Here is a 16,102-nt window from a genome sequence, read left to right as displayed (position 1 = left end):
ACATCTGAATTTGTTTAATACTGTTTTTCTACCTTTCCAGTCTAAGAGTGTATCATCCATCAAGCGCCGATTACTCGGTAGGATCGAGGTTCAAATATCTCGTTGATTCAGGTTTTCTGCACAGTCTTTCTAAAAGGTTACGCCCAGTTTCCTGTCTAATACTTGACCAATCTGTGGTAAGGCTTTGTGTCCAACAACCGTGTTATCGAAGGAATATTCATTTCTAACAGTGTTCTTCATTTCTTCGAATTAACAGGAAGGGCAGGAATTCTAGTTACGCAAGGTCTGCATTTGCTGCAGCATATCTTTCTGTGGGCATACAGAGCTCCCCATTTATTACTTTAAGACCACAGATCTACAGATACGACAACCTCGACGGTTGTGGACATCATTGCGCTCGTGCAGTAAGTTATTATTTCAACCTACAAATTATGCTCTGACTTGGAAACGATATCTTCTACGTCAAAATGTTCGCGCATGGACTGACCAACTCATTCTTCCAACCCGGATCCCACAGTGTTCTTCGGATTATACATGACACTTAGTTCTATGTTATATGTACTATTGCTCAGAGTGGAGCCACTGCGAAATGACATTATCAAACGTACACACAATGACACTAATTTGAACATAAATTCTTTCTCTGTAATTGTATTTCGTTCTTCATTACCGAGCGAGATGGCGCTGTAGTTGGCACACTGAACTCGCATTCGGGAGGACGATGGTTCAAACACGCGCCCGACCATCCAGATTAAAGTTTTCCGTGATTTCACTAAATCTCTCCAGGCAGATGCCGGGATGGTTCCATCGAAAGGGCTCGGCCGATTTCCTTCCCCATCCTTGAAACATTTAAAGTTTGTGCTCTTTCTCTCATGCCCTCGATGTCGACAGGGCGTTAAACCCAAATTTTTCTTCCTTCCTTCTTCGTGCTTTATTCACACTATTACACATTCTAAAGTGCAATAAACATACATTGTTACACAGTAAAGATGGGCGCACAGCTGTCACTTGACAGTTCATTAAACTAGTCTGCGCTGGTTCGTCGTAAAAATTGTAACATACATCAGCAAAAGATAGTCCGTGATCACGTAACTCCGTCAGCATCCGTTTATTCGCAATCCAGAGAGTTGTCCAAGCGAGATCAAATAAGCAGCCCGATCACGCATGCACAGTGTCAGCAACGAAGATGCTAGAGCACAGCATGATACGAAGAGAAGTTCATGCTGGCAAGGCGGCTGGTTTTATTTCCTGCATGACGCCAGAGACCAGGTTCACTTGATTGCTCACGGGCGCATTTTATCGGCCCAGATGAAGTCTTTGCCAGTGTATATCACATCTGTGTCTAGGAACACAGATGTAGCACATACTTTGTCATGCGCCGTTGCCAGTTTGTTTTCCGTCCTGTTTATATGCTGGACATCGAGGTTTTGCTATCGTCGAACTTCGATCGTAACTCATTTAGAATGGATAGTGTACTGGCTGATTACGAGGGCAAGCTGAAAACTAATGCCTCCTTATTTTTTATGTGAAAACTCGTAAAGTTGTTCATAGAAAACATACTTTATTGACATTCCAACTCTTTCTTTTTCATGTCTACGGATTTATTTCCCAACATTGGTGTCACCTTGGCGACGGACAAATTTCTCTCTAGGAGACAGGAGTTTGTTGATACCGTTTTTGTAGAATGTTTGACTTTGTTAGCAGGATGAGGCCAAGTCAAGACTGTATGATCGATGACAATGAACTCAAGGTATCGGAGTATTGCAGATGACGCAGCACTCGAATATGTTCTGGTACTGTCAGAGGGTGCTCCAAATGTGGACGAATACTTCGAATTCAAAAGATGATTACAGAAGCTGTTTCTCACGCACTGACATAGTACGTTACACACCGCCACGCTACACACTACAATTCGGAGCCTTCTAGCGGCAGAGTGTTCCAACTTACGTCACGGAAGCGAAAGCCTCGACAGAATAATATGCAAGATATCTAATACCTCAACGGGTGTTGAGAACAGAATAAAAAATTCGGAGGTATTACTTTTGAGCACGCCCTCGCACTTACCTCAGCTCGGCTAATACACTTCATTGGGCTCCTATCTGGCTAGATTCGCTATTGGCACACAACAGCTGATTAAGCGTCGATTATTGTGACCATACTGTAATTTTTTGTACATTCCAACATTTAACAAACATTGGCTCGATTTCAACAGAAATCGACACCCGCAAAGGGAAAATTCGTTTACAACATGGATCCTACATTCGTCAGGTTGTGGCAGCAACAGTTGCTTACACGATTGTAGACCAAGCACTAAGAACTACAAGAATACCGCATGGGCAAGATGTCGCAGTCACTTCCGCGACAGCTACAAGAACTGTCGGTCCTCAACTGTAGCGGTCCATTCACCAGAGCCCACAGCACTGCGTCCGCCATTCCTAGGCTTCCCAGAATTTCGACTATCCAAATAGGACTAGCGCTCATCCATTAGACAATTCATTCAGTATCTACGAGCACGTGAACGAACTGAGTAAGTGTGCAGTCTCTCACTCGTGGTCTGATTGAAAAGTGTGTCAACTGTTTAGAAATCTTGAACCATTGGCTGACCCAATACCACTAAAACTTAAACATACGTGTTACTTGTCACGGTCGTATCTCTGAAGCAGCATTCCATGCCTGTATCCTGTAAGTTTTTAGCAGTCTCATAAGAGGTCTGATGCATTTTATAAGGCATCTACACAACATCAGCCGCAAATGTGCTTTTAAATGTTAGTAACATTATTTTTTCTATGCAGACTCATCGATTCGTGTTGTCCATCTCCCGTTCATAAATTCCGACATTAACAGTAGTAATTAAGAGAATCAGTATTAGAAGAAGTGCTTAAAATAGCTCAACCGTCTGAATAACTATAGGCATCCGATAATTACTAACGAAGAAAAATACACTCCTGGAAATGGAAAAAAGAACACATTGACACCGGTGTGTCAGACCCACCATACTTGCTCCGGACACTGCGAGAGGGCTGTACAAGCAATGATCACACGCACGGCACAGCGGACACACCAGGAACCGCGGTGTTGGCCGTCGAATGGCGCTAGCTGCGCAGCATTTGTGCACCGCCGCCGTCAGTGTCAGCCAGTTTGCCGTGGCATACGGAGCTCCATCGCAGTCTTTAACACTGGTAGCATGCCGCGACAGCGTGGACGTGAACCGGCATCATGGTGTACTAGTGCCGACATTGTGCATGCTCTGTTGCCTGTGTCTATGTGCCTGTGGTTCTGTCAGTGTGATCATGTGATGTATCTGACCCCAGGAATGTGTCAATAAAGTTTCCCCTTCCTGGGACAATGAATTCACGGTGTTCTTATTTCAATTTCCAGGAGTGTAGAAATTCTGTATTGCATTCAGTACGAACAGCCAAAGCTTAATTGCCATCAGAATCATCCGCCGACAAGCCTGTATCAGATATCCTTCAACGTCGTATCTTCAGCACTTTCATTCGTTTCAGAGTCAGCGATGCTCAAAGCAGCGCCCCAGTGTTTAAGAAGTCGAATCCGCCGAAGCCGGAAACAAGGACGAGCTCCGAGGTGCCCACAGTTCTGCTCTAGCACGCAGACTGTTTCTGAAGTCACGACAGACAGCACTGTTCGTGACAGTCTGTGACTTGTTGCATAAGTGGCCACATTCCCAGTGGCTGTAATACACTGGTGACCAATAAAATTGTAACGTCATCCACGTGGCATGCCACAAACGCCAAATTGGTATGAAGTGTACTATATGCTTGGTTTTGCACACGATTAGCTTTTCAGTGCTTTGATCTGATATTAAAATCCTATCGTTATAATTCTTTGTCTTCCCAAACATTAAAGGTTTATTTGCCCCTGAGACACAAGGGATGGGATTGACTTTTTGAAACCACCCATACAGTGGTGTAGGATTAATTTCCACGTGGTAGACCATCGTTTCTTAAAATATGACGAAAATTATTTCTCTTGGGAAATTAAGCTATTAAAAGTAATATGAATTTACCCACTATCTCCTTAGTATACTGGCTAACGGTCTAGGCTCTTAGGGCCGAAAACAAAGGAAGTAGGTTACAGTACGCTTGTTCGCCCACTGCTTGAATACTGCTCAGCAGTGTGGGATCCGTACCAGATAGGGTTGATAGAAGAGATAGAGAAGATCCAACGGAGAGCAGCGTGCTTCGTTACAGGATCATTTAGTAATCGCGAAAGCGTTACGGAGATGATAGATAAACTCCAGTGGCAGACTCTGCAGGAGAGACGCTCAGTAGCTCGGTACGGGCTTTTGTTAAAGTTTCGAGAACATACCTTCACCGAAGAGTCAAGCAATATATTGCTCCCTCCTACGTATATCACGCGAAGAGACCATGAGGATAAAATCAGAGAGATTAGAGCCCACACAGAAGCATACCGACAATGCTTCTTTCCACGAACAATACGACACTGAAATAGAAGGGAGAAACGGTAGAGGTACTCAAGGTACCCTCCGCCACACATCGTCGGGTGGCTTGCGTAGTATGGATGTAGATGTAGATGTAGCTGTAAGCTAAAGGTCACTTGTTCAATACTTACAGAACAGTAATTTTTTGAAATCCTTATCAAAATGATTATTGGCCTTTATATTTATTTGCTTAATTCGGTTTTAAATATAATTCTCTTATTAAATTTAATTTCTAATCCTCGAATGCCTCGTTTCAATCATTGCGTTAACTTTATCATTTTGTATACACTTTGAAGTGGATTTGTGATTGTAGTAAAGTGCTGTTTATATTCTTCATAGTGAGGAAAGAACTGTACGACAATGACCATCCAAGAAATATACATAGCGGTTTGGGACCAAAGTAAAGTTGTTTTATTTTATGTCCTAAACTTTGAGACGTAAAACAAACCGAGGGCCTCTTCTTAGCATTTGCTGCAGGCCCCACGCTGGCTCAGTCCGCCACTGGCAATCTCGAGGAACGATAAACCGCAGTCGCAGTAATCCACGATGCTTCCGCTGTCGAATTCCGTCACTTTCTGGTAGGCATTTCTCCTTCTTACATGAGGCATACGTGAAAACAGGTTCGATTAAGGAAATTCGAAAAATTTTCGCGGTCAAGTATCCGGATAGAGGACTACCAGTAAAGAGAGCAGTTCAGAGCAGTTATAAAAACAGGCACACCTACGGATCTGTGCAAAATGTAAAACGACCAAGAATTCTTTCAGTTCGCTCACCAGAAGTTATTGCAGACATTCGCCGAAGAATTATTTATAGCCCAAAGAAGTATACACGTAAATTGGCCCAACAGGCGCATTTAAGTAGAAGGAGTTGCCAGTGGATATTGAAAAGCCTTAATTTGAAGCTATATCGTGTGATGATTGTGCAGCAATTTCGGGAGGATACAAGTCAGAAGCATATAGATTACTGAACGCGGCGTTTGGATAACCTCAAAGATCGCTTGTTAGGTCCCTTGCCATTACGTCATGAGTCATGAAGTATGGTTTCATCTTTTCGGTCACGTGAATTCGAAAAATGGTTCAAATGGCTCTGAGCACTATGGGACTTAACTTCTGAGGTCATCGGTCTCCTAGAACTTAGAACTATTTAAACCTAACTAACCTAAGGACATCACACACATCCATGCCCGAGGCAGGATTCGAACCTGCGCGGTCGCGCGGTTCCAGACTGTAGTGCCTAGAACCGCTCGGCCACTTCGGCCGGCCACGTGAATTCACAGAAGACGAGAACCCTAACATTGTGCTTTAGATGTATTCGCAGTTGTGACTATGGACAACCCTCAGCTGTAGAATGGAATGACGACAGTGAAGATTTGTGCCGGACCGGGACTCGAACCCTCATTTCCCACTTATCGCGAGCGGTCGCCTTACCATTTGGCTATCCGTGCACGACTCACGGCCAGAACCTCCATATGTCGTTGACCATGCGTCTAGAACCTGTACATCCATGATGTATATTTCATTATTTTCATCAAGATCACGCACCCGTAAGGCTAAGACATGTTTCATTTATAAAAGTTCATGTAAGTAATATGTTATCACATACGTAGTTTTTGAAGTTTATGTATAGATTGTATTACTGGTCTAGATGTTATTTTGATCACTTTATAGAACTTCTGGAGATTATTATAGCAGAAACCATGGTCAAGGTTTAAAATAAACATAATTAGTGCAACTGTGGGCTGTTTTTCATTCGAGACAATCATGTATATTCCCGCACATGTGCGATATTTTACTTGAAGTCGTTTGCCCGGTGTCGGCGGATAAATACGGTATTGCAGCGCTTGCAACATTGTACCTAATATTGTTATCAGCAACCACTCCACGGTGAAAAGTCGGAGTTTGGTGCGGTGAACAGGAACGCACATCATTGGACTGATACTTCTTGACACTACCCTCAACACAGCTGCATATACGGAAATGTTTGATACATTTTGTGATCAACTCATCGAATATGAAAGACAATAGTGCTTCTTCCAGCAAGATGGGGCAACGTGCCACCTGTCTAAGGTATCCCTGGAACGAGTCCATGAAGTCTTCACTGAGGAACGAATTGTCAGCAAACATTTATGGTCACTACGTTCGACGGATCTAACAACATGTGATTTTTCCGCTGGGGAGACTTGAAGATCAAGGTCAATGAAACAAATCCACACACAGTACAACAACTGAAAGACACATCAGCCGTAAAGTTGCCGCCATCAATATCCGAACTTTATGCCGGGCGTATCTGAATGTGCTTAGACGTGTACAGCAATGTACTTATATCGCAGGAGACCACTTTCAGCGTCTGCTCTAATTGTATCTTTTACTGTCTATAAATGGTAAATCCATTTCAGCCCTTCATTTCTGTAATTTCACTGCATTTCCATTATACTTACACGGGCTACTTTTATCTGCGATACTCTGTAGATAGTATTACTCCTACTTAATCTGTGTGGTTGAACTGAAAACACCTATAATTGATACCGATATTGTTATATACGTCGCACATGCCAATCTATTTTTTTTAAGTTGGTAGCGTATATAAACAAAACAAATAAACCAATCTTCTTCTTTAGTGCTTCGCTTTTCCCAGTCGACAAATTTCACTAGCACTAGATAAAATATTTTACTCTCTCAATATTTTCTACTGTTGTTAAACAGTACTGTTGTACCCTGTCAGTCCACAGCGATCGGCAAAGCAACAACGCCATAAAAGAAACACAGTAAACGAGAAACTACAAAACGTTATACAACAATAGTCCGCCAGTAAGGAAGTGACCTTCACTCTAGATAGCTCGTGTCAAAAGTACTGAAAAAAACGTAAATGTACTGAGGTGACAAAAGTCATGAGATACCTCCTAATACCGTGTCGGACCTCTTTTTCCCCGGCTTAGTGCAGCAGCTCGACTTGGTATGGAATCAACAGGTCGTTGGAAGCCCCCTGCAGAAATATTGAGCCACGTTGCCTCTATAGCCGTCCATTAATTGCGAAAGCGTTGCGTCGCAGAATTTATTTGCACGAACTGACCTGTCGATTATGTCTCGCTAATATTCGATTGACTTGGTATCGTCCAATTTGGGTGGCCAAATCATTCACTCGAACTGTCCAGAATAATCTTCAAACCAATCGCGAACAATTGTGGCCTGATGATATGGTGCATTGACATATATAAAAATTCCATCGTTGTTTTGGAACATGAAGTCCACGAATGGCTGCATATAGTCTCCAAGTAGCGAAAGATAACCATTTCCAGTCAGTGATAGGTTCAGCTGGGCCAGAAGATCCAATCCATTCCATGTAAACACAGCCAACACCCCACACCATTAGGAAGCCACCACCAGCTTGCACAGTGCTTTGTTGACAACTTGGGCCCATGGCTTCGTGGTGGTTTGCGCCGCTCTCGGACCCTACCACCAGCTGTTACCAACTGAAATAGGGACTCATCTGAATAGGCCATGGTTTTCCCGTAGTCTAAAGAGTGAGGTGGCGCAGTGGTTAGCACACTGACCTGCATTCGGGATAACGATAGTTCAAACTCGCGTCCCACCATCCTAATTGAGGTATTCCGTGATTTCCCTAAATCACTTCAGGCAAATGCCAGGATGGTTCCTTTGGAAAGTCAAGGCCGACTTCCTGTCCCATCCTTCTCTTATCCGATGGGATTGATGACCTCGCTGTTCGGTCCGCTCCCCCAAATCAACCAACGAAACAATTCAGTAGTCTAGGGTCCAACCGGTATTGTCACATGCCCCGCAGCCTCTCCTCCGATGTCGTTCTTTTAGCAAGGGCACTCGCGTCGGTCGTCTACTTCTATAGCTAGTTAAAGCCAAATTTCGTCGCAATGTTGTAACGTATACGTTCGTCGTACCTCCCGCACTGATTTCTGCGGTTATTTCGCGCGGTGTTGGTTGTCTATTAGGAATAACAACTCTTGATCGTTAAGTGAAAGCTGTCGGTCACTGCGTTGTCCGTGGTGAGAGGTAACGCCTGAAATTTGGTATTCTCGACACTTGCTTTACACTATGGTTCTCGGAATGTTGAATTCCCTAACTATTTCCGAAATGGAATGTCCCATGCGCCTAGTTCTGACTACCACTCCATGTTCAAAATTCTGGTAATCCTCATCGTGCGTCCATAATCACGTCGTAAACGTTTTCACGTAAATCATCTGAGTACAAATAACAGCTCCTCGCCGGCCGCTGTGGCCGAGAGGTTCTAGGCGCTTCAGTCTGGAACCGCGTGACTGCTACGGTCGCAGGTTTGAATCCTGCCTCGGGCATGGATGTGTGTGATGTCCTTAGGTTAGTTAGGTTTAAGTAGTTCTAAGTTCCAGGGGACTGATGACCTCAGATGTTAAGTCCCCTAGTGCTCAGAGCCATTTGAACCATTTTGAACAGCTCCGCGAATGCACTTTCCTTTTACACCTAGTGCGCGCCATACTACCGCCATCTGCAGATCGCTATCCCATGACGTTTGTCGCCTCAGTGTACACTGTAGAACGAATGAACGACTCTACTAGAAGGCTTATAAAAATAAATACGGTATCGTTATTTACTTCCCTGTTGTAATTGATTGGGTTGTAACGACTATTCCTGACAACAGTAGGGAATTCCTCTGTAAGTACTGCGTTGTTCCAACCTTCAACACACAATGCATGATGTGGCCAGCGTTCACTTTTAGAAATGAGGTAAAATTGTTACTGCTCATTCTAGATTTGGACACCACCGTGTTTCCATTTGACGGCACCTAGAATACCATTCACATCTAGCTCGATAGTTTTTCCTTTTTTTAACCCAGGCGAGGGCCCTTTTAACGAGCGGGGCCTGTAGCGTTTGCTAACGCTTCCAACGTTGCTAATCTGGCACTGAATCCCACACCTCCTATGCTAATATAGAATCGATAGCTTCATATGCTATGCTCCGTTTTTACTGCCCACGGCTTATTGATCGCTCGGTCGTGTAGCAAGCTACGGCCACGTCAGTTAGCTTGTGTCAGGAAAGGGGCTTGTTTGTAGAAAGACAGCACGACGGCACCTGTTTGGCTCCCCTTGCTTCAGCAGAATCACGCCGACAGTGCTGCACCCAGCGGCGACAATGGGCACAGGAGTGGCACCACGGCGTCTTTCAGACGACTCTCGGTTCTGCCTACATCACTATCGACGTATCCTCGTATAGGATTTCCTCGTGTGGATTTCATTCCTCATCGCCATTTGGACGCAACATAGGGTGCCAATGGGAACACAGCACTAGCACCTCCGGTACAAACAGCTAAAAATTTTAATACCGTTCGTTACGTTTCCGTTGTGTTAAATACGTTGGGATGTATCTGTGACGTTATGCGAGGGCTGTTCGGAAAGTAAGGAACGATTGTTCGCGAAACCGAAACCACAGTGTAAATCGAATGAAACTTTGCACAGAAGTGTTTTCCAGTATCTCTAGTATGCGCATAGATACTGCCACCACGCTCTTCTCAGTTTTGAGCACAAAGTGAGCGCGTAAAGGTGCCGATATAAATTAGTGTCTCCCGCTATGCATGGGTGCCTGTGGTGAGATTTCGCCTGACTTTATGCCATTCCACATATCGTAACTGTCATGCTTTCCTTCTTCATGACGTTCTCGATGGGAAGTGTTCGATCACACAGCATACAGCCTGGATTTGGCTTCTTCTGATTTTTCACCTCTCCTCAAATGAACTGCCTGCTCCGAAGACAACGTTTTGGCACAAATAACAAGCTGCAGTCCAGCGTAGAAAATTGTAGGAAAGCAAAGGAGGCTGCTTTCTATGAGGAGGGCATTGGAAAGTTATAACAACGCTATGACAGGTGTCGGAGTGGCGACTATGTAGAGAAGTAGCTGGAAGGGGTAGCTAACTGATTCAAATAAAACGGTTTAGATTTTCACTGTGGTTTCCATTTCGCGATCGATCGTTCCTTACTTTCCGAATAGCCCTCATATTTCAATAAGATAGCATGTAGCCTGTATGCTGTGACCTACTTCGATACATAGGGTGTTAGTTCGTTGCCTCGGCAAATATATTCTCCATATTATGGGGCCCACTTAAAATATCTGGTCACAGGCTGCCGATAAATTGGCCGCAACCACTCGTCAGAGTCGAAGCACAGAGGTGAAGCCGTGTGGAATGACGTGACCCTACCTGACACCCATGCCCAGTCCCACTCGACGCCCAACCGGGTTAGAGTCACTGTTGCAACCATAAATGACAACAATCAAATATCCTTTGTGCTGTGCTCTACAAGCACAACGAATAAAGTTTCGTCAGTTGCTATTCTGCCTTAATTTTGATTTTTAATGTCCTGTAACGTAATAATCCATTCAACGGGCCATCGGCTGAGTTCCCTTCATATATATCAAGATAACTTCATGAAAATGTATTATTATCCTTGTAAAGGTAGTTATCGCAGGCAGTCTATAAAAATCACCATTACACAATTCCCAGTAGACATAGAAGAGCAATTTCACACACTTTCAATCGGCGATCCTCTATGACCATTTTTCGCACTTTTGCAATGATTTCTGGAGTAGTAACACATCTTGGCCGACCACTGCACGGATCATCATCCAAGCTCTCCAGACCAAATTTAAATTCATTTGTCCACTTGGCAACTGTTGAATATGAAGGAGCAGAGTCCCCCAGTGTATTCTGGAATGTCCTTTGCTTTCATACCTTTCTTTGCGAAGTACTTAATCACTGCTCGAATGTCGATTTTTTTCCATCTTCACAAATCACTACGCAGGAACAACTACAGAGCCATGTCACCGCCACAGTTCTCTTCCAAGAGCACTGACGTGGTACGTGCTTACAGGCAACAGTCCAATGAATGTCACGTGAACAACTCGTTGCGATAGCGCTGACCTCTCGTGGTGATGCCGAGAACTTTTCAAACCACCGTCGTATAACATTCTTGCTTACATTTCGTGGTAAATTTCGTTTAATTCAGTCACAGTAAATCAAGTCTTACAATTACAATATTATAAACAGTTAACTTCACCCAGGACAGAGTTCTGAGAACAGAAAACTCATATGAGCTCTAAAAAGCAGAAAACACTAAAGATAGTTTAGTATTCACCTTTGATATTTTTTCTCACACCAATTCACTGCTATACGACTTTAAGCGATAATCCCTCTATGACATTTATATTATTACTATAAATTGCGCAGGTATTCATTCTGCCAATTTTCTATTACAAACGAAAACAAATAATTGACTGTGTTTCTTGCGAAAATCTATTTTCCACGTATCCGTGAAAACACTTTCGAAATTATGAAACAGTCGTACAAAGAAATATATGCATAATGTACAAACGCATAAGCATAGTATCCAAATTAAGCAACATGCTAAATACAAATTCCCTGAAATGTTTATTTAACTCCGAACTTGATTATAAACAACATTTCCAGTTACATGTCCAGGAGCTACAGTTAATAAATTCTTGAGCAAGTCCACCCTTGAGCAAACAACATAAAGTTGTCCGTGAGAAGAACCTGAAGATGTCAAACCCATTCCGCAGTATTTAGGCAATAGCGCACAAATGCGGCCACGGCCACGACCAGACTTGTGGCTGGTCAGATGCAGCCAGGTTTCTGTTGGCACAGTAGCTCAGTCGCCGGCACGGTAGCTTAGTGTGTTCGGTCAGAGGGTCTAGCTACCCTCTGTAATAAAAAACTGAGTGAACGGATCAACGAACAACCTGAACGAGTGTCATCGGACTCCGCCACGAACAAAGTCAACGAACAATATAGGAGAAAATGGAGAAGAAAATAGAATGAAAAAAGCGTGTACGGCCAGAGGGTTACCTGCCCTATGCAATAAAAACATTGAGTTAATCGATCAGCAACGGACTTAAACGGATGTCTAACGACGACCGCCACCAACCAGATGCAGCGAGCACAATGTAAAAGAAGGTGCGCGCAGCTAAATGGGGCAGCGCGCACGTTGCACTGCCAGTATGGGGGCAGCTGTCAATGCGGCTCTAGCTGTGGAGATATTTTACATTTTATTATTTGTTTGCTGCTGCGTGTCTGCAGAAGGATCTTTCTGTCATCATGGACTTTGATACGGAGAAATTTATTATAAACATAAGGGAGAGACCTGCTTTATGGGACTTGGCATCTGAAGAATATGCAGACAAAAACGTGAAAAAGAGAATGTGTGAGGAAGTGATGATGTCCTGGGACAGAGAATGTGCAACACCGCAGGAACAAAACACGCTGTGTAAGTTCTATTACTTTTCTTTATCTTTATTAACATGTACGTATAATTCAGACTTCAGTGAATGTAATTCAACTGATATGGCAGAGTGCCTTCATATACAAAGTTATCGGCAAAAACGTTTCTGTAGTGTGAACTGGATGCACCTCTACGTACTCGTTGTGGAATATCCTCATGAACTGAAGGATATCCATACAGTGTATCTGAATATTGAACAGCATCACTCTTTCGTACATAGTTATGTAAAACACAACATGCCTTAACTTTGTCTATGGCGAAATCGACGTCCGCATTCAGGGGTCTATAAAAGATCCTCTACTTATTTGCCATTATCCCGAACGAGCACCCTACGAAACGTCTTGCTCGAGAATGACGATAGTTGAATACTTTTTTTTTTTTTATCAAGTCGCAGACCTACGTATGGACATATAACAGTGTGTGACAGCGAAAATGCGTCGTCAGCAAGAAACACATAAGGCACAGGTGTTTTGTTTATGTCTGAAATGTGTTTGTCTTCCAGAATGTCCAACTTATTAGACAGTATTCGCTTGTAGAACACTGATTGTTGCAATACCGCTGAGTCAGTACATTTACCATACGACCCGACACCTACAGCGACAAATTTATAGTTTCACCAGTCGCACATACTTTCCATCAACGGCGCCGAGACAGTTTGGGAACTTGGCCTTGGTTTCAAATTCTTTTGTTATTTGCAGCCAGTCATTTTCGTCGGCTCTGACAAACATTCTTCTTTTAAGATAATCCAGATGGATGAACATACTATTCTTACAGTTTCCCTGATTGTTGTTACTCCAAGTCGGAAAGCATGATGCAAATCAACGAACGAATTTCCAGTTGCTAGATATCTGAAAGGGAGAAATTTCTAAATTATTTCACACTTTTTCGAGATAGATGAGTTTTAAGGCAACCGTTTTCTGAACAAAATGTCTTGAAATATTTTTCTAAGACAGTCTAAGCAAAGAAGGGAAAGCAGAAAGGTGGAAGGAGTATATAGAGGGTCTATACAAGGGCGATGTACTTGAGGACAATATTATGGAAATGGAAGAGGATGTAGATGAAGATGAAATGGGAGATACGATACTGCGTGAAGAGTTTGACAGAGCACTGAAAGACCTGAGTCGAAACAAGGCCCCCGGAGTAGACAACATTCCATTGGAACTACTGACGGCCCTGGGAGAGCCAGTCCTGACAAAACTCTACCATCTGGTGAGCAAGATGTATGAAACAGGCGAAATACCCTCAGACTTCAAGAAGAATATAATAATTCCAATTCCAAAGAAAGCAGGTGTTGACAGATGTGAAAATTACCGAACAATCAGTTTAATAAGCCACAGCTGCAAAATACTAACACGAATTCTTTGCAGACGAACGGAAAACTAGTAGAAGCCGACCTCGGGGAAGATCAGTTTGGATTCCGTAGAAATACTGGAACACGTGAGGCAATACTGACCTTACGACTTATCTTAGAAGAAAGATTAAGGAAAGGCAAAACTACGTTTCTAGCATTTGTAGACTTAGAGAAAGCTTTTGACAATGTTGACTGGAATACTCTCTTTCAAATTGTAAAGGTGGCAGGGGTAAAATACAGGGAGCGAAAGGCTATTTACAATTTGTACAGAAACCAGATGGCAGTTATAAGAATCGAGGGGCATGAAAGGGAAGCAGTGGTTGGGAAGGGAGTGAGACAGGGTTGTAGCCTCTCCCCGATGTTATTCAATCTGTATATTGAGCAAGCAGTAAAGGAAAGAAAAGAAAAATTCGGAGTAGGTATTAAAATCCATGGAGAAGAAATAAAAACTTTGAGGTTCGCCGATGACATTGTAAGCAGCAGAGACAGCAAAGGACTTGGAAGAGCAGTTGAACGGAATGGACAGTGTCTTGAAAGGAGGATATAAGATGAACATCAACAAAAGCAAAACGAGGATAATGGAATGTAGTCGAATTAAGTCGGGTGATGTTGAGGGTATTAGATTAGGAAATGAGACACTTAAAGTAGTAAAGGAGTTTTGCTGTTTGGGGAGCAAAATAACTGATGATGGTCGAAGTAGAGAGGATATAAAATGTAGACTGGCAATGGCAAGGAAAGCGTTTTTGAAGAAGAGAAATTTGTTATCATCGAGTATAGATTTAAGTGTCAGGAAGTCATTTCTGAAACTATTTGTATGGAGTGTAGCCATGTATGGAAGTGAAACATGGACGGTAAATAGTTTAGATAAGAAGAGAATAGAAGCTTTCGAAATGTGGTGCTACAGAAGAATGCTGAAGATTAGATGGGTAGATCACATAACTAATGAGGAAGTATTGAATAGGATTGGGGAGAAGAGAAGTTTGTGGCACAACTTGACCAGAAGAAGGGATCGGTTGGTAGGACATGTTCTGAGGCATCAAGGGCTCACCAATTTAGTATTGGAGGGCAGCGTGGAGGGTAAAAATCGTAGGGGGAGACCAATAGATGAATACACTAAGCAGATTCAGAAGGATGTAGGTTGCAGTAGGTACTGAGAGATGAAGAAGCTTGCACAGGATAGAGTAGCATGGAGAGCTGCATCAAACCAGTCTCAGGACTGAAGACAACAACAACAACAACAGTCTAATAAACAGAATTGTTCTAATCATTTTCTTAACCGGTAAAAGTGGTTCTGCAGCTGCGAGAAAGACACCATATCTTTATTTTAATCTCCTATCATTTCTGAATATTACCAATCCACCGTCGCATACACATAGCAGCGTGTCACCTGAGAATGCTGAGAATAAGGCCACAGCAGAAAGTGAAGTTCAAAGTGGACCATACCAGGCTAAGGTGCTCGCTAAGAAAAGGAAAGCAGAAGACGAAATTGAAATACAACTAATCTGCAAAAACCTGTGGAAGTCACACAACAATTTGGACACACAAATGATGACAGATGAGGATAGGCTTTTTTTCTTGTCAATGGTAAGCGACTTCAAACAAATACCTCAGCATCAGAAGCTGTCTGTAAAACGACGAATCTTAAGTATTATTGAAGAAGCTCAACTGCATCCTAACTGTCCAAACACGTCTTCCTACGAACATTATCCAGCGTACATTTTTCACCGTCCACAATCATCAGCCGGATATTCGTCACAACACAAGCCCCTATCTACATCGTTATCTTGTGATGGAACAGGATATTATCAGGATACTTATCCCACGCAGTCTTCTTCTACTTCTTCTTCACAAAATAATAATTCACCACAGTCTCCACCAGAAACCACCGATGACGGCAGTATTGATAATCGTGTTACTTAACCACTACTTACATGTTTCAGTGAATCATCAAGTTAATTTTACTTACTACATAATGTAACAATTGGTAAAAATTTTCTTT

This window comes from Schistocerca cancellata, chromosome 2, assembly GCF_023864275.1.
Source record: "Schistocerca cancellata isolate TAMUIC-IGC-003103 chromosome 2, iqSchCanc2.1, whole genome shotgun sequence".
Lineage (NCBI taxonomy): Eukaryota > Metazoa > Arthropoda > Insecta > Orthoptera > Acrididae > Schistocerca > Schistocerca cancellata.
The sequence above is the reverse complement of the archived record's forward strand: the minus strand, read 5'-3'. Positions refer to the sequence as shown.